Here is a 16,674-nt window from a genome sequence, read left to right as displayed (position 1 = left end):
GCGGTGCTGTGGATGAGGGATACAATGTAGGGCGGCGCGGTGCTGTAGATGAGGGATACAATGTAGGGCGGGGCGGTGCTGTGGATGAGGGATACAATGTAGGGCGGCACGGTGCTGTGGATTAGGGATACAATGTAGGGTGGTGCTGTGGATGAGGGATACAATGTAGGGCGGTGCTGTGCTGTGGATGAGGGATACAATGTAGGGTGCTGTGGATGAGGGATACAATATAGGGGGGCGCTGCGCTGTGGATGAGGGATACAATGTAGGGGGGCGCTGCGCTGTGGAGGGCTTTGCGGATGAAGGTAGTGAGTTTAAATTGAATTCTGTATGTAACGGGCAGCCAGTGCAGTGACCGGCACAGGGCAGAGGCGTCCGAGTAGCGGCTGGACAGGAAGATGAGCCTGGCTGCCGCATTCAGGATGGATTGGAGAGGGTAGAGTCTGGTGCAGGGGAGGCCGATCAGCAGCGGGTTGTAATAATCGAGCCGGGAGTGGATGAGGGCGGCAGTAAGCGTTTTTAGCGTGTCCACAGTGAGGAAAGAGCGGATTCTTGTGATGTTCCTGAGGTGCAGCTGACATGTTCGGGCCAGAGATTGGATGTAGGGGGTAAAGGAGAGATTGGAGTCAGATATGACCCCGAGGCAGCGGGCGTGCTGGGAGTTCTGGTGCCACACACTGAGATGGAGATGTCAGGAGGAGGTCGGTTAGTGGAGGGTGGGAACACCAGTAGGTCAGTTTTAGAGAGGTTTAGTTTTAGGTAGAGAGAGGACATGGTGTTAGAGACAGCGGACAGACAGTCGGTGATGTTTTGGAGTAAAGGTGCAGAGATGTCACGGGAAGAGGTGTATAGCTGGGTGTCATCAGCATAGAGGGGGTATTGGGGGCCAAATCTCCTGATGGTTTGTCCAATAGGGGCTGTGTAGGGGGAGAAAAGGAGGGGGCCGAGGACCGAGCCCTGGGGGACCCCAACAGCAAGGGGAAGAGGAGGGGGCCGAGGACCGAGCCCTGGGGGACCCCAACAGCAAGGGGAAGAGGAGGGGGCCGAGGACCGAGCCCTGGGGGACCCCAACAGCAAGGGGAAGAGGAGGGGGCCGAGGACCGAGCCCTGGGGGACCCCAACAGCAAGGGGAAGAGGAGGGGGCCGAGGACCGAGCCCTGGGGGACCCCAACAGCAAGGGGAAGAGGAGGGGGCCGAGGACCGAGCCCTGGGGGACCCCAACAGCAAGGGGAAGAGGAGGGGGCCGAGGACCGAGCCCTGGGGGACCCCAACAGCAAGGGGAAGAGGAGGGGGCCGAGGACCGAGCCCTGGGGGACCCCAACAGCAAGGGGAAGAGGAGGGGGCCGAGGACCGAGCCCTGGGGGACCCCAACAGCAAGGGGAAGAGGAGGGGGCCGAGGACCGAGCCCTGGGGGACCCCAACAGCAAGGGGAAGAGGAGGGGGCCGAGGACCGAGCCCTGGGGGACCCCAACAGCAAGGGGGAGAGGAGGGGGCCGAGGACCGAGCCCTGGGGGACCCCAACAGCAAGGGGAAGAGGAGGGGGCCGAGGACCGAGCCCTGGGGGACCCCAACAGCAAGGGGAAGAGGAGGGGGCCGAGGACCGAGCCCTGGGGGACCCCAACAGCAAGGGGAAGAGGAGGGGGCCGAGGACCGAGCCCTGGGGGACCCCAACAGCAAGGGGAAGAGGAGGGGGCCGAGGACCGAGCCCTGGGGGACCCCAACAGCAAGGGGAAGAGGAGGGGGCCGAGGACCGAGCCCTGGGGGACCCCAACAGCAAGGGGAAGAGGAGGGGGCCGAGGACCGAGCCCTGGGGGACCCCAACAGCAAGGGGGAGAGGAGGGGGCCGAGGACCGAGCCCTGGGGGACCCCAACAGCAAGGGGAAGCGGCGGCACATGTGTGAGAACTGCACAATTCATGGCAGTGCAGACTAACATGCTAAGCGGGGGGCTCCGTGCTCCTCTCCCCCAGGGGGCCACAAGTTGTGCGGGATTAACCCTTATAGGGGCTCCTTCTCATCCCCTCTGGGAGCTTCATGGTTAATCATGTGACACTGAGATAAGGGAGGCTGCCGGATGCCATCGCTCGCTGTACCTCCTCCACGGTGACGGCCGGGGGCGGCGAGCGCTCAGTCCTGGTTACTGGCTGCCCAATTAATAATGCATCGTTAGCCTTCTTAGCTTCGCCTAATTGCCTTAATGTGTGACATTTACACCCAGCCTGGCGCTGCTGCAGAGAATGACCCCCGGGGGACTCACCCAGCCGGCCGTGTCAGTCGGGAGCCGCCATGTTGGTTGTCACTCAGCTTTCCCCAGGAACGGATCTAGACAAGAGAGATGAGAAGGTGAGGGGTGACGGCGGCAGGACGCGGCTCTGCAGGCTGCGGATGGCGCTAAAGAGTCACAACAAGAGTGTGATACGAGCGGCGGCCTCTGTGCAGCGCCGACTTCTATTGCGCCACTTTCCCACGGGATCCGCTAACGTACATGGCAGACTCCAAGCTGGTTTTTTTTACACGCACCGCCAACCCCCCCTGGGCAGAGCGAGCGGTCCCCAACTGCCAGTAACTAGAGCGGACCCCGGCGGCCGGCGCTGCGACATGTCGCGTTCGCTTCCTCGCAGCAAACAACCTCCATTTTCTCCCCTTTCATACGAAGATTCTCGAGCACAAATGTCCCCAGAAAACAGCAATGAAGGTGACCGAGACCCGCGCAAACCCACCGCTACGGGTAGGTAGGAGCCTTCCTCTCCCACCATGCATCATCTCCATATGGGCGGAGCTTACTAGTCACATGATGGGCAGCTAGGCAAGTCTCCAATCACTGACAGCAAGCAGAGATTGTGAAAACGGTAAATCAAAAGCTGCATACGAGTCTGGTGGTGCCCCCTGGTGTCCAGCACCATGTAGCTTCTCCCAGGAAGGGTGTGTACTGTCCGCTGCCAGAGGGGGAAGGAGCTACTCTCGGCAGAACCAGCACTGCACACGAAACTGGAAGCTCTGGAAAGTTACTTTATGTCAGTTAGGGGCGTTTCAGCACGGACTCCTGCGGGCGGCGAGCGGGGGAGGGGGAGGCCAGCGTTCTGCATTTATCGTAGTTTATTCTGTCATCTCTACGCCCCTATCGGGGGATGGGGGGGGACGCATCTTCCCAGAGCATTTAGAGATCCGCTTTACAGCAGCCTCATGGGCCACAGACACAGGAGGGGAGACAAACAACCAATCAGGCTGTGAATTGAGCAGAAGGGTTGTGGAATATAGATATATGCCTACGGGACAGCACTGTGGGCGTGCTCTGTGACTTGTGCAGGGAGGGGAGGAGGCGAGCTGTGGCAGACCAGAACAAAGCAGAACAAAGCATGGACTACAGCTCCCAGCAGAACACAGTGCCCGCTTCTATCTGACAGGCACTGAGGAGAAAAGGATCTAACAGATCCCAGTGGGACCCTCCAGACACCGGTCATCAGCCGGGGGATAGGAACCCTGCAGCCCCCTCCTATCACACACGCCTGCTAATGGTTGAGCGCAGCGGAGACACTGAGGTCACGGACAACACCGCAGGGGGCTCGCCATACATGGCAGGCGAGATTACCAGTTATCCATTTCTGGGAAAGCTGGGTGGCCACGGCTGCCAGTACCGTGCCGGCAGCTCTCCGCGACCCACGGGTCAGTGCTTTGGAAAAGCCGGGTGACCCCCAATACGCCGACCGCCGGCTCTGGCTACGCCGACCCCCGGCTCTGGCTACGCCGACCGCCGGCTCTGGTTACGCCGACCGCCGGCTCTGGTTACGCCGACCGCCGGCTCTGGTTACGCCGACCGCCGGCTCTGGTTACGCCGACCGCCGGCTCTGGTTACGCCGACCGCCGGCTCTGGTTACGCCGACCGCCGGCTCTGGTTACGCCGACCGCCGGCTCTGGTTACGCCGACCGCCCTCGTAGGCTCCTTCGTGGCCATTTATACAGCGAGACATCAAGATCCAGTAAAAGCGAGAAACCGGAAGCTTCAGGGTTAATAGTGGCAGCGTCCTGCCGGCGGTGCGCTGTCTCCGGCTCGGGGATACGTGACTCTGCAGCGGCGAGGCTAACGCTCAGCGCTGCGGCCCGACCCGCGCTTCCTGATCGCTGCAGACTCTTAATTACAATCTGCAGGAAGCTGACGAGAGCCGCATAATAACGAGGCGGCGAGCAGACATTAGCGCCAATACAAATGATCTTCATTACAGAGCGGCGCTCGGGGCGTTCGTCTGCACCGCCGCCACCTGGAGACCAATTAGCAGGAAACTAAATGTTACGCTGCTGCCATCAGCACGACAGAGGGCGACAAGGGGTTAAATCCAAGGAAAGAAGCGCCGGGGATTATTAGTCACATGGCCAGAACTGTCCGACCAGCCGCAGCGCTAAGAGCCATTTGTCACACCATTTCATAAGGAAGAGCCAGAAACATTCACTGAAGGGTCCCCATGACAACACTTCCAGTCACCATACGGCGGTAGATATGAATGGGTATTTGCACCTCACCGGACAGGAAGGGTTGTCATAGCAGTAAGGGCTCCTTCACCTCGTGCCGAGGGGCCATTTGCAGCCTCCGTTGCGGATTTCTGGTAAAATCACGGCCGCCAGACATTAGTCAGCGGATCCTTCTGCATCTTCCTGAGAGGCGTGAATGAGCCAGCGCCGGGGCACAAGCTCAGAGAGCCGGGGCACAAGCTCAGAGAGCCGCAGGGCTGCATGACCGCTCACAGATCAGCACTGCATCCGTCTGCAGGGAATCGCGCCAAGTCCATAAAAACCCCGACCATGCCCCCCCACATCGTGACCCCCATCCTGCAGATCATCAGTGGCGCCACCCCCAATTACACCCCAACACATCGCCAATCAATCACTGCGCAAAAGGGAAGTCACTTGTTTAGTCAATAACGAATAAGTAGAGCGCGACGCCACGGCCGAACTGCCACCCCGCAGACAGGCAGCCATATATACTGCTGAGCTGTATGCAGTCCATCATCCCTGACCCCAGGAACTCACAATCTAATCCCCCCATCACACACAATGTATCACTCTCATCATCCCTGACCCCAGGAACTCACAATCTAATCCCCCATCACACAATGTATCACTCCCATCATCCCCGACCACAGGAGCTCACAATCTAATCCCCCCATCACACACAATGTATCACTCCCATCATCCCTGACCCCAGGAGCTCACAATCTAATCCCCCCATCACACAATGTATCACTCCCATCATCCCTGACCCCATGAGCTCACAATCTAATCCCCCCATCACACAATGTATCACTCCCATCATCCCTGACCCCATGAGCTCACAATCTAATCCCCCCATCACACAATGTATCACTCCCATCATCCCTGACCCCAGGAGCTCACAATCTAATCCCCCCCATCACACAATGTATCACTCCCATCATCCCTGACCCCAGGAGCTCACAATCTAATCCCCCCCATCACACACAATGTATCACTCCCATCATCCCTGACCCCAGGAGCTCACAATCTAATCCCCCCATCACACACAATGTATCACTCCCATCATCCCTGACCCCAGGAGCTCACAATCTAATCCCCCCATCACACAATGTATCACTCCCATCATCCCTGACCCCATGAGCTCACAATCTAATCCCCCCATCACACAATGTATCACTCCCATCATCCCTGACCCCAGGAGCTCACAATCTAATCCCCCATCACACAATGTATCACTCCCATCATCCTGACCCCAGGAGCTCACAATCTAATCCCCCATCACACACAATGTATCACCCCCATCATCTCTGACCCCAGGAGCTCACAATCTAATCCCCCCATCACACACAATGTATCACTCCCATCATCCCTGATCCCAGGAGCTCACAATCTAATCCCCTCATCACACACAATGTATCACTCCCATCATCCCTGACCCCAGGAGCTCACAATCTAATCTCCCATCACACACAATGTATCACTCCCATCATCCTGACCCCAGGAGCTCACAATCTAATCCCCCATCACACACAATGTATCACCCCCATCATCTCTGACCCCAGGAGCTCACAATCTAATCCCCCCATCACACACAATGTATCACTCCCATCATCCCTGACCCCAGGAGCTCACAATCTAATCCCCCCATCACACACAATGTATCACTCCCATCATCCCTGACCCCAGGAGCTCACAATCTAATCCCCTCATTGCACAATGTATCACTCCCATCATCCCTGACCCCAGGAGCTCACAATCTAATCCCACATCACACAATGTATCACTCCCATCATCCCTGACCCCAGGAGCTCACAATCGAATCCCCCATCACACACAATGTATCACTCCTATCATCCCTGACCCCAGGAGCTCACAATCTAATCCCATCACACAATGTATCACTCCCATCATCCCTGACCCCAGGAGCTCACAATCTAATCCCATCATACAATGTATCACTCCCATCATCCCTGACCCCAGGAGCTCACAATCTAATCCCCCATCACACACAATGTATCACTCCTATCATCCCTGACCCCAGGAGCTCACAATCTAATCCCATCACACAATGTATCACTCCCATCATCCCTGACCCCAGGAGCTCACAATCTAATCCCCCCATCACACACAATGTATCACTCCTATCATCCCTGACCCCAGGAGCTCACAATCTAATCCCATCACACAATGTATCACTCCCATCATCCCTGACCCCAGGAGCTCACAATCTAATCCCACATCACACACAATGTATCACTCCCATCATCCCTGACCCCAGGAGCTCACAATCTAATCCCATCACACACAATGTATCACTCCCATCATCCCTGACCCCAGGAGCTCACAATCTAATCCCATCACACACAATGTATCACTCCCATCATCCCTGACCCCAGGAGCTCACAATCTAATCCCCCAATCACACACAATGTATCACTCCCATCATCCCTGACCCCAGGAGCTCACAATCTAATCCCCCCATCATACACAATGTATCACTCCCATCATCCCTGACCCCAGGAGCTCACAATCTAATCCCCCCATCACACAATGTATCACTCCCATCATCCCTGACCCCAGGAGCTCACAATCTAATCCTCCATCACACAATGTATCACTCCTATCATCCCTGACCCCAGGAGCTCACAATCTAATCCCCCATCACACAATGTATCACTCCCATCATCCCTGACCCCAGGAGCTCACAATCTAATCCCCCATCACACACAATGTATCACTCCCATCATCCCTGACCCCAGGAGCTCACAATCTAATCCCCCATCACACAATGCATCACTCCCATCATCCCTGACCCCAGGAGCTCACAATCTAATCCGATCACACACAATGTATCACTCCCATCATCCCTGACCCCAGGAGCTCACAATCTAATCCCCATCACACACAATGTATCACTCCCATCATCCCTGACCCCAGGAGCTCACAATCTAATCCCCCATCACACACAATGTATCACTCCCATCATCCCTGACCCCAGGAGCTCACAATCTAATCCCCCATCACACACAATGTATCACTCCCATCATCCCTGACCCCAGGAGCTCACAATCTAATCCCATCATACAATGTATCCCTCCCATCATCCCTGACCCCAGGAGCTCACAATCTAATCCCATCACACAATGTATCACTCCCATCATCCCTGACCCCAGGAGCTCACAATCTAATCCCATCATACAATGTATCCCTCCCATCATCACTGACCCCAGGAGCTCACAATCTAATCCCCCCATCACACAATGTATCACTCCTATCATCCCCGACCCCAGGAGCTCACAATCTAATCCCATCACACAATGTATCACTCCCATCATCCCTGACCCCAGGAGCTCACAATCTAATCCCATCACACAATGTATCACTCCCATCATCCCTGACCCCAGGAGCTCACAATCTAATCCCCCATCACACACAATGTATCACTCCCATCATCCCTGACCCCAGGAGCACACAATCTAATCCCCCATCACACAATGTATCACTCCCATCATCCCTGACCCCAGGAGCTCACAATCTAATCCCCCCATCACACAATGTATCACTCCCATCATCCCTGACCCCAGGAGCTCACAATCTAATCCCCATCACACAATGTATCACTCCCATCATCCCTGACCCCAGGAGCTCACAATCTAATCCCATCACACACAATGTATCACTGCCATCATCCCTGACCCCAGGAGCTCACAATCTAATCCCCCCATCACACAATGTATCACCCCCATCATCCCTGACCCCAGGAGCTCACAATCTAATCTCCCCATCACACACAATGTATCACTCCCATCATCCCTGACCCCAGGAGCTCACAATCTAATCCCCCCCATCACACAATGTATCACTCCCATCATCCCTGACCCCAGGAGCTCACAATCTAATCCCCCCCATCACACACAATGTATCACTCCCATCATCCCTGACCCCAGGAGCTCACAATCTAATCCCATCATACAATGTATCACTCCCATCATCCCTGACCCCAGGAGCTCACAATCTAATCTCCCCATCACACACAATGTATCACTCCCATCATCCCCGACCCCAGGAGCTCACAATCTAATCTCCCCATCACACACAATGTATCACTCCCATCATCCCTGACCCCAGGAGCTCACAATCTAATCCCCCAACACACAATGTATCACTCCCATCATCCCTGACCCCAGGAGCTCACAATCTAATCCCCCCATCACACAATGTATCACTCCCATCATCCCTGACCCCATGAGCTCACAATCTAATCCCCCCATCACACAATGTATCACTCCCATCATCCCTGACCCCAGGAGCTCACAATCTAATCCCCCCCATCACACAATGTATCACTCCCATCATCCCTGACCCCAGGAGCTCACAATCTAATCCCCCCCATCACACACAATGTATCACTCCCATCATCCCTGACCCCAGGAGCTCACAATCTAATCCCCCCATCACACAATGTATCACTCCCATCATCCCTGACCCCATGAGCTCACAATCTAATCCCCCCATCACACAATGTATCACTCCCATCATCCCTGACCCCAGGAGCTCACAATCTAATCCCCCATCACACAATGTATCACTCCCATCATCCCTGACCCCATGAGCTCACAATCTAATCCCCCCATCACACAATGTATCACTCCCATCATCCCTGACCCCAGGAGCTCACAATCTAATCCCCCATCACACAATGTATCACTCCCATCATCCCTGACCCCAGGAGCTCACAATCTAATCTCCCATCACACACAATGTATCACTCCCATCATCCCGACCCCAGGAGCTCACAATCTAATCCCCCATCACACACAATGTATCACTCCCATCATCCCTGACCCCAGGAGCTCACAATCTAATCCCCCCATCACACACAATGTATCACCCCCATCATCTCTGACCCCAGGAGCTCACAATCTAATCCCCCCATCACACACAATGTATCACTCCCATCATCCCTGACCCCAGGAGCTCACAATCTAATCCCCCCATCACACACAATGTATCACTCCCATCATCCCTGACCCCAGGAGCTCACAATCTAATCCCACATCACACAATGTATCACTCCCATCATCCCTGACCCCAGGAGCTCACAATCTAATCCCACATCACACAATGTATCACTCCCATCATCCCTGACCCCAGGAGCTCACAATCGAATCCCCCATCACACACAATGTATCACTCCTATCATCCCTGACCCCAGGAGCTCACAATCTAATCCCATCACACAATGTATCACTCCCATCATCCCTGACCCCAGGAGCTCACAATCTAATCCCCCCATCACACACAATGTATCACTCCTATCATCCCTGACCCCAGGAGCTCACAATCTAATCCCATCACACAATGTATCACTCCCATCATCCCTGACCCCAGGAGCTCACAATCTAATCCCACATCACACACAATGTATCACTCCCATCATCCCTGACCCCAGGAGCTCACAATCTAATCCCATCACACACAATGTATCACTCCCATCATCCCTGACCCCAGGAGCTCACAATCTAATCCCATCACACAATGTATCACTCCCATCATCCCTGACCCCAGGAGCTCACAATCTAATCCCCCAATCACACACAATGTATCACTCCCATCATCCCTGACCCCAGGAGCTCACAATCTAATCCCATAACACACAATGTATCACTCCCATCATCCCTGACCCCAGGAGCTCACAATCTAATCCCCCCCCCCCATCACACACAATGTATCACTCCCATCATCCCTGACCCCAGGAGCTCACAATCTAATCCCCCCATCATACACAATGTATCACTCCCATCATCCCTGACCCCAGGAGCTCACAATCTAATCCCATAACACACAATGTATCACTCCCATCATCCCTGACCCCAGGAGCTCACAATCTAATCCCCCCATCACACACAATGTATCACTCCCATCATCCCTGACCCCAGGAGCTCACAATCTAATCCCCCCATCACAATGTATCACTCCCATCATCCCTGACCCCAGGAGCTCACAATCTAATCCCCCCATCACACAATGTATCACTCCTATCATCCCTGACCCCAGGAGCTCACAATCTAATCCCCCATCACACAATGTATCACTCCCATCATCCCTGACCCCAGGAGCTCACAATCTAATCCCCCATCACACACAATGCATCACTCCCATCATCCCTGACCCCAGGAGCTCACAATCTAATCCCATCACACACAATGTATCACTCCCATCATCCCTGACCCCAGGAGCTCACAATCTAATCCGATCACACACAATGTATCACTCCCATCATCCCTGACCCCAGGAGCTCACAATCTAATCCCCATCACACACAATGTATCACTCCCATCATCCCTGACCCCAGGAGCTCACAATCTAATCCCCCATCACACACAATGTATCACTCCCATCATCCCTGACCCCAGGAGCTCACAATCTAATCCCCCATCACACAATGTATCACCCCTATCATCCCTGACCCCAGGAGCTCACAATCTAATCCCATCATACAATGTATCCCTCCCATCATCCCTGACCCCAGGAGCTCACAATCTAATCCCATCACACAATGTATCACCCCCATCATCACTGACCCCAGGAGCTCACAATCTAATCCCCCCATCACACAATGTATCACTCCTATCATCCCCGACCCCAGGAGCTCACAATCTAATCCCATCACACAATGTATCACTCCCATCATCCCTGACCCCAGGAGCTCACAATCTAATCCCATCACACAATGTATCACTCCCATCATCCCTGACCTCAGGAGCTCACAATCTAATCCCCCATCACACAATGTATCACTCCCATCATCCCTGACCCCAGGAGCTCACAATCTAATCCTCTATCACACAATGTATCACTCCCATCATCCCTGACCCCAGGAGCTCACAATCTAATCCCCCATCACACACAATGTATCACTCCCATCATCCCTGACCCCAGGAGCTCACAATCTAATCCCCCATCACACAATGTATCACTCCCATCATCCCTGACCCCAGGAGCTCACAATCTAATCCTCTATCACACAATGTATCACTCCCATCATCCCTGACCCCAGGAGCTCACAATCTAATCCCCCATCACACAATGTATCACTCCCATCATCCCTGACCACAGGAGCTCACAATCTAATCCCATCACACACAATGTATCACTCCCATCATCCCTGACCCCAGGAGCTCACAATCTAATCCCCCATCACACACAATGTATCACTCCCATCATCCCTGACCCCAGGAGCTCACAATCTAATCCCCCATCACACACAATGTATCACTCCCATCATCCCTGACCCCAGGAGCTCACAATCTAATCCCCCATCACACAATGTATCACTCCCATCATCCCTGACCCCAGGAGCTCACAATCTAATCCCCCATCACACACAATGTATCACTCCCATCATCCCTGACCCCAGGAGCTCACAATGTAATCCCCATCACACACAATGTATCACTCCCATCATCCCTGATCCCAGGAGCTCACAATCTAATCCCCCCATCACACAATGTATCACTCCCATCATCCCTGACCCCAGGAGCTCACAATCTAATCCCCCATCACACAATGTATCACTCCCATCATCCCTGACCCCAGGAGCTCACAATCTAATCCCCCATCACACACAATGTATCACTCCCATCATCCCTGACCCAGGAGCTCACAATCTAATATCCCATCACACAATGTATCACTCCCATCATCCCTGACCCCAGGAGCTCACAATGTAATCCCCCATCACACAATGTATCACCCCCATCATCCCTGACCCCAGGAGCTCACAATCTAATCCCCCATCACACAATGTATCACTCCCATCATTCCTGACCCCAGGAGCTCACAATCTAATCCCCCATCACACACAATGTATCACTCCCATCATCCCCGACCCCAGGAGCTCACAATCTAATCCCACCCATCACACAATGTATCACTCCCATCATCCCTGACCCCAGGAGCTCACAATCTAATCCCCCATCACACACAATGTATCACTCCCATCATCCCTGATCCCAGGAGCTCACAATCTAATCCCCCCATCACACAATGTATCACTCCCATCATCCCTGACCCCAGGAGCTCACAATCTAATCCCATCACACACAATGTATCACTCCCATCATCCCTGATCCCAGGAGCTCACAATCTAATCCCCCCATCACACAATGTATCACTCCCATCATCCCTGACCCCAGGAGCTCACAATCTAATCCCATCACACACAATGTATCACTCCCATCATCCCTGAACCCAGGAGCTCACAATCTAATCCCATCACACACAATGTATCACTCCCATCATCCCTGACCCCAGGAGCTCACAATCTAATCCCATCACACACAATGTATCACTCCCATCATCCCTGACCCCAGGAGCACACAATCTAATCCTCCATCACACACAATGTATCACTCCCATCATCCCTGACCCCAGGAGCTCACAATCTAATCCCCCCATCACACACAATGTATCACTCCCATCATCCCTGACCCCAGGAGCTCACAATCTAATCCCCCCATCACACACAATGTATCACTCCCATCATCCCTGACCCCAGGAGCTCACAATCTAATCCCATCACACAATGTATCAGTCCCACCATCCCTGACCCCAGGAGCTCACAATCTAATCCCCCATCACACAATGTATCACTCCCATCATCCCTGACCCCAGGAGCTCACAATCTAATCCCATCACACACAATGTATCACTCCCATCATCCCTGACCCCAGGAGCACACAATCTAATCCTCCATCACACACAATGTATCACTCCCATCATCCCTGACCCCAGGAGCTCACAATCTAATCCCCCCATCACACACAATGTATCACTCCCATCATCCCTGACCCCAGGAGCTCACAATCTAATCCCCCATCACACAATGTATCACTCCCATCATCCCTGACCCCAGGAGCTCACAATCTAATCCCATCACACACAATGTATCACTCCCATCATCCCTGACCCCAGGAGCTCACAATCTAATCCCCCCATCACACACAATGTATCACTCCCATCATCCCTGACCCCAGGAGCTCACAATCTAATCCCCCCATCACACAATGTATCACTCCCATCATCCCTGACCCCAGGAGCTCACAATCTAATCCCATCACACAATGTATCACTCCCATCATCCCCGACCCCAGGAGCTCACAATCTAATCCCATCACACACAATGTATCACTCCCATCATCCCCGACCCCAGGAGCTCACAATCTAATCCCCCATCACACACAATCACTCCCATCATCCCTGACCCCAGGAGCTCACAATCTAATCCCCCATCACACAATGTATCACTCCCATCATCCCCGACCCCAGGAGCTCACAATCTAATCCCATCACACAATGTATCACTCCCATCATCCCTGACCCCAGGAGCTCACAATCTAATCCCCCATCACACACAATGTATCACTCCCATCATCCCTGACCCCAGGAGCTCACAATCTAATCCCCCATCACACACAATGTATCACTCCCATCATCCCCGACCCCAGGAGCTCACAATCTAATCCCCCATCACACAATGTATGACTCCCATCATCCCTGACCTCAGGAGCTCACAATCTAATCCCCCATAACACACAATGTATCACTCCCATCATCCCTGACCCCAGGAGCTCACAATCTAATCCTCTATCACACAATGTATCACTCCCATCATCCCTGACCCCAGGAGCTCACAATCTAATCCCCCATCACACAATGTATCACTCCCATCATCCCCGACCCCAGGAGCTCACAATCTAATCCCCCATCACACAATGTATCACTCCCATCATCCCTGACCCCAGGAGCTCACAATCTAATCCTCTATCACACAATGTATCACCCCCATCATCCCTGACCCCAGGAGCTCACAATCTAATCCCCCATCACACACAATGTATCACTCCCATCATCCCTGACCCCAGGAGCTCACAATCTAATCCCCCCCATCACACAATGTATCACTCCCATCATCCCTGACCCCAGGAGCTCACAATCTAATCCCTCCATTACACAATGTATCACTGCCATCATCCCTGACCCCAGGAGCTCACAATCTAATCCCCATCACACACAATGTATCACTCCCATCATCCCTGACCCCAGGAGCTCACAATCTAATCCCCCATCACACACAATGTATCACTCCCATCATCCCTGACCCCAGGAGCTCACAATCTAATCCCCCATCACACACAATGTATCACTCCCATCATCCCTGACCCCAGGAGCTCACAATCTAATCCCCCATCACACAATGTATCACTCCCATCATCCCTGACCCCAGGAGCTCACAATCTAATCCCCCATCACACACAATGTATCACTCCCATCATCCCTGACCCCAGGAGCTCACAATCTAATCCCATCACACAATGTATCACTCCCATCATCCCTGACCCCAGGAGCTCACAATCTAATCCCCCATCACACACAATGTATCACTCCCATCATCCCTGACCCCAGGAGCTCACAATCTAATCCCATCACACACAATGTATCACTCCCATCATCCCTGACCCCAGGAGCTCACAATCTAATCCCCCATCACACACAATGTATCACTCCCATCATCCCTGACCCCAGGAGCACACAATCTAATCCCACCCATCACACAATGTATCACTCCCATCATCCCTGACCCCAGGAGCTCACAATCTAATCCCATCACACACATTGTATCACTCCCATCATCCCCGACCCCAGGAGCTCACAATCTAATCCCATCACACACAATGTATCACTCCCATCATCCCTGACCCCAGGAGCTCACAATCTAATCCCCCCCATCACACACAATTTATCACTCCCATCATCCCTGACCCCAGGAGCTCACAATCTAATCCCCCATCACACACAATGTATCACCCCCATCATCCCTGACCCCAGGAGCTCACAATCTAATGCCATCACACACAATGTATCACTCCCATCATCCCTGACCCCAGGAGCTCACAATCTATTCCCCCATCACACACAATGTATCACTCCCATCATCCCTGACCCCAGGAGCTCACAATCTAATCCCCCCATCACACACAATTTATCACTCCCATCATCCCTGACCTCAGGAGCTCACAATCTAATCCCATCACACAATGTATCACTCCCATCATCCCTGACCCCAGGAGCTCACAATCTAATCCCCCCCATCACACACAATGCATCACTCCCATCATCCCTGACCCCAGGAGCTCACAATCTAATCCCCCCATCACACAATGCATCACTCCCATCATCCCTGACCCCAGGAGCTCACAATCTAATCCCATCACACAATGTATCACTCCCATCATCCCTGACCCCAGGAGCTCACAATCTAATCCCCCCCATCACACACAATGTATCACTCCCATCATCCCTGACCTCAGGAGCTCACAATCTAATCCCATCACACAATGTATCACTCCCATCATCCCTGACCCCAGGAGCTCACAATCTAATCCCCCCCATCACACACAATGTATCACTCCCATCATCCCTGACCCCAGGAGCTCACAATCTAATCCCATCACACACAATGTATCACTCCCATCATCCCTGACCCCAGGAGCTCACAATCTAATCCCACATCACACACAATTTATCACTCCCATCATCCCTGACCCCAGGAGCTCACAATCTAATCCCATCACACACAATGTATCACTCCCATCATTCCTGACCCCAGGAGCTCACAATCTAATCCCCCCATCACACACAATTTATCACTCCCATCATCCCTGACCTCAGGAGCTCACAATCTAATCCCATCACACAATGTATCACTCCCATCATCCCTGACCCCAGGAGCTCACAATCTAATCCCCCCCATCACACACAATGCATCACTCCCATCATCCCTGACCCCAGGAGCTCACAATCTAATCCCCCCATCACACAATGCATCACTCCCATCATCCCTGACCCCAGGAGCTCACAATCTAATCCCATCACACAATGTATCACTCCCATCATCCCTGACCCCAGGAGCTCACAATCTAATCCCCCCCATCACACACAATGTATCACTCCCATCATCCCTGACCTCAGGAGCTCACAATCTAATCCCCCCCATCACACACAATGTATCACTCTCATCATCCCTGACCCCAGGAGCTCACAATCTAATCCCCCCCATCACACACAATGTATCACTCCCATCATCCCTGACCCCAGGAGCTCACAATCTAATCCCATCACACACAAT

The 16,674-nt window shown here is 53.3% G+C and overlaps 1 protein-coding gene across 3 annotated transcripts in view; it reads right to left on the bottom strand.

Moving 5' to 3' along the window:
- Positions 1 to 16,674, bottom strand: part of SULF2 (sulfatase 2) — a 98,928-nt gene that overhangs the window by 37,866 nt on the left and 44,388 nt on the right. For 2 of the 3 annotated variants that reach the window (XM_066588140.1, XM_066588141.1), the window contains exon 2: positions 2,257 to 2,321. The exons of the other annotated variant lie outside the window; for it this stretch is intronic. The gene's annotated coding sequence lies outside the window, so the exon portion shown is untranslated. The remainder of the gene's footprint in view (positions 1 to 2,256; positions 2,322 to 16,674) is intronic. 3 annotated transcript variants of the gene reach the window in all.

This window comes from Eleutherodactylus coqui, chromosome 13 (assembly GCF_035609145.1).
Source record: "Eleutherodactylus coqui strain aEleCoq1 chromosome 13, aEleCoq1.hap1, whole genome shotgun sequence".
In the NCBI taxonomy this organism is placed as follows: domain Eukaryota; kingdom Metazoa; phylum Chordata; class Amphibia; order Anura; family Eleutherodactylidae; genus Eleutherodactylus; species Eleutherodactylus coqui.
The sequence above is the reverse complement of the archived record's forward strand: the minus strand, read 5'-3'. Positions and strand labels throughout refer to the sequence as shown.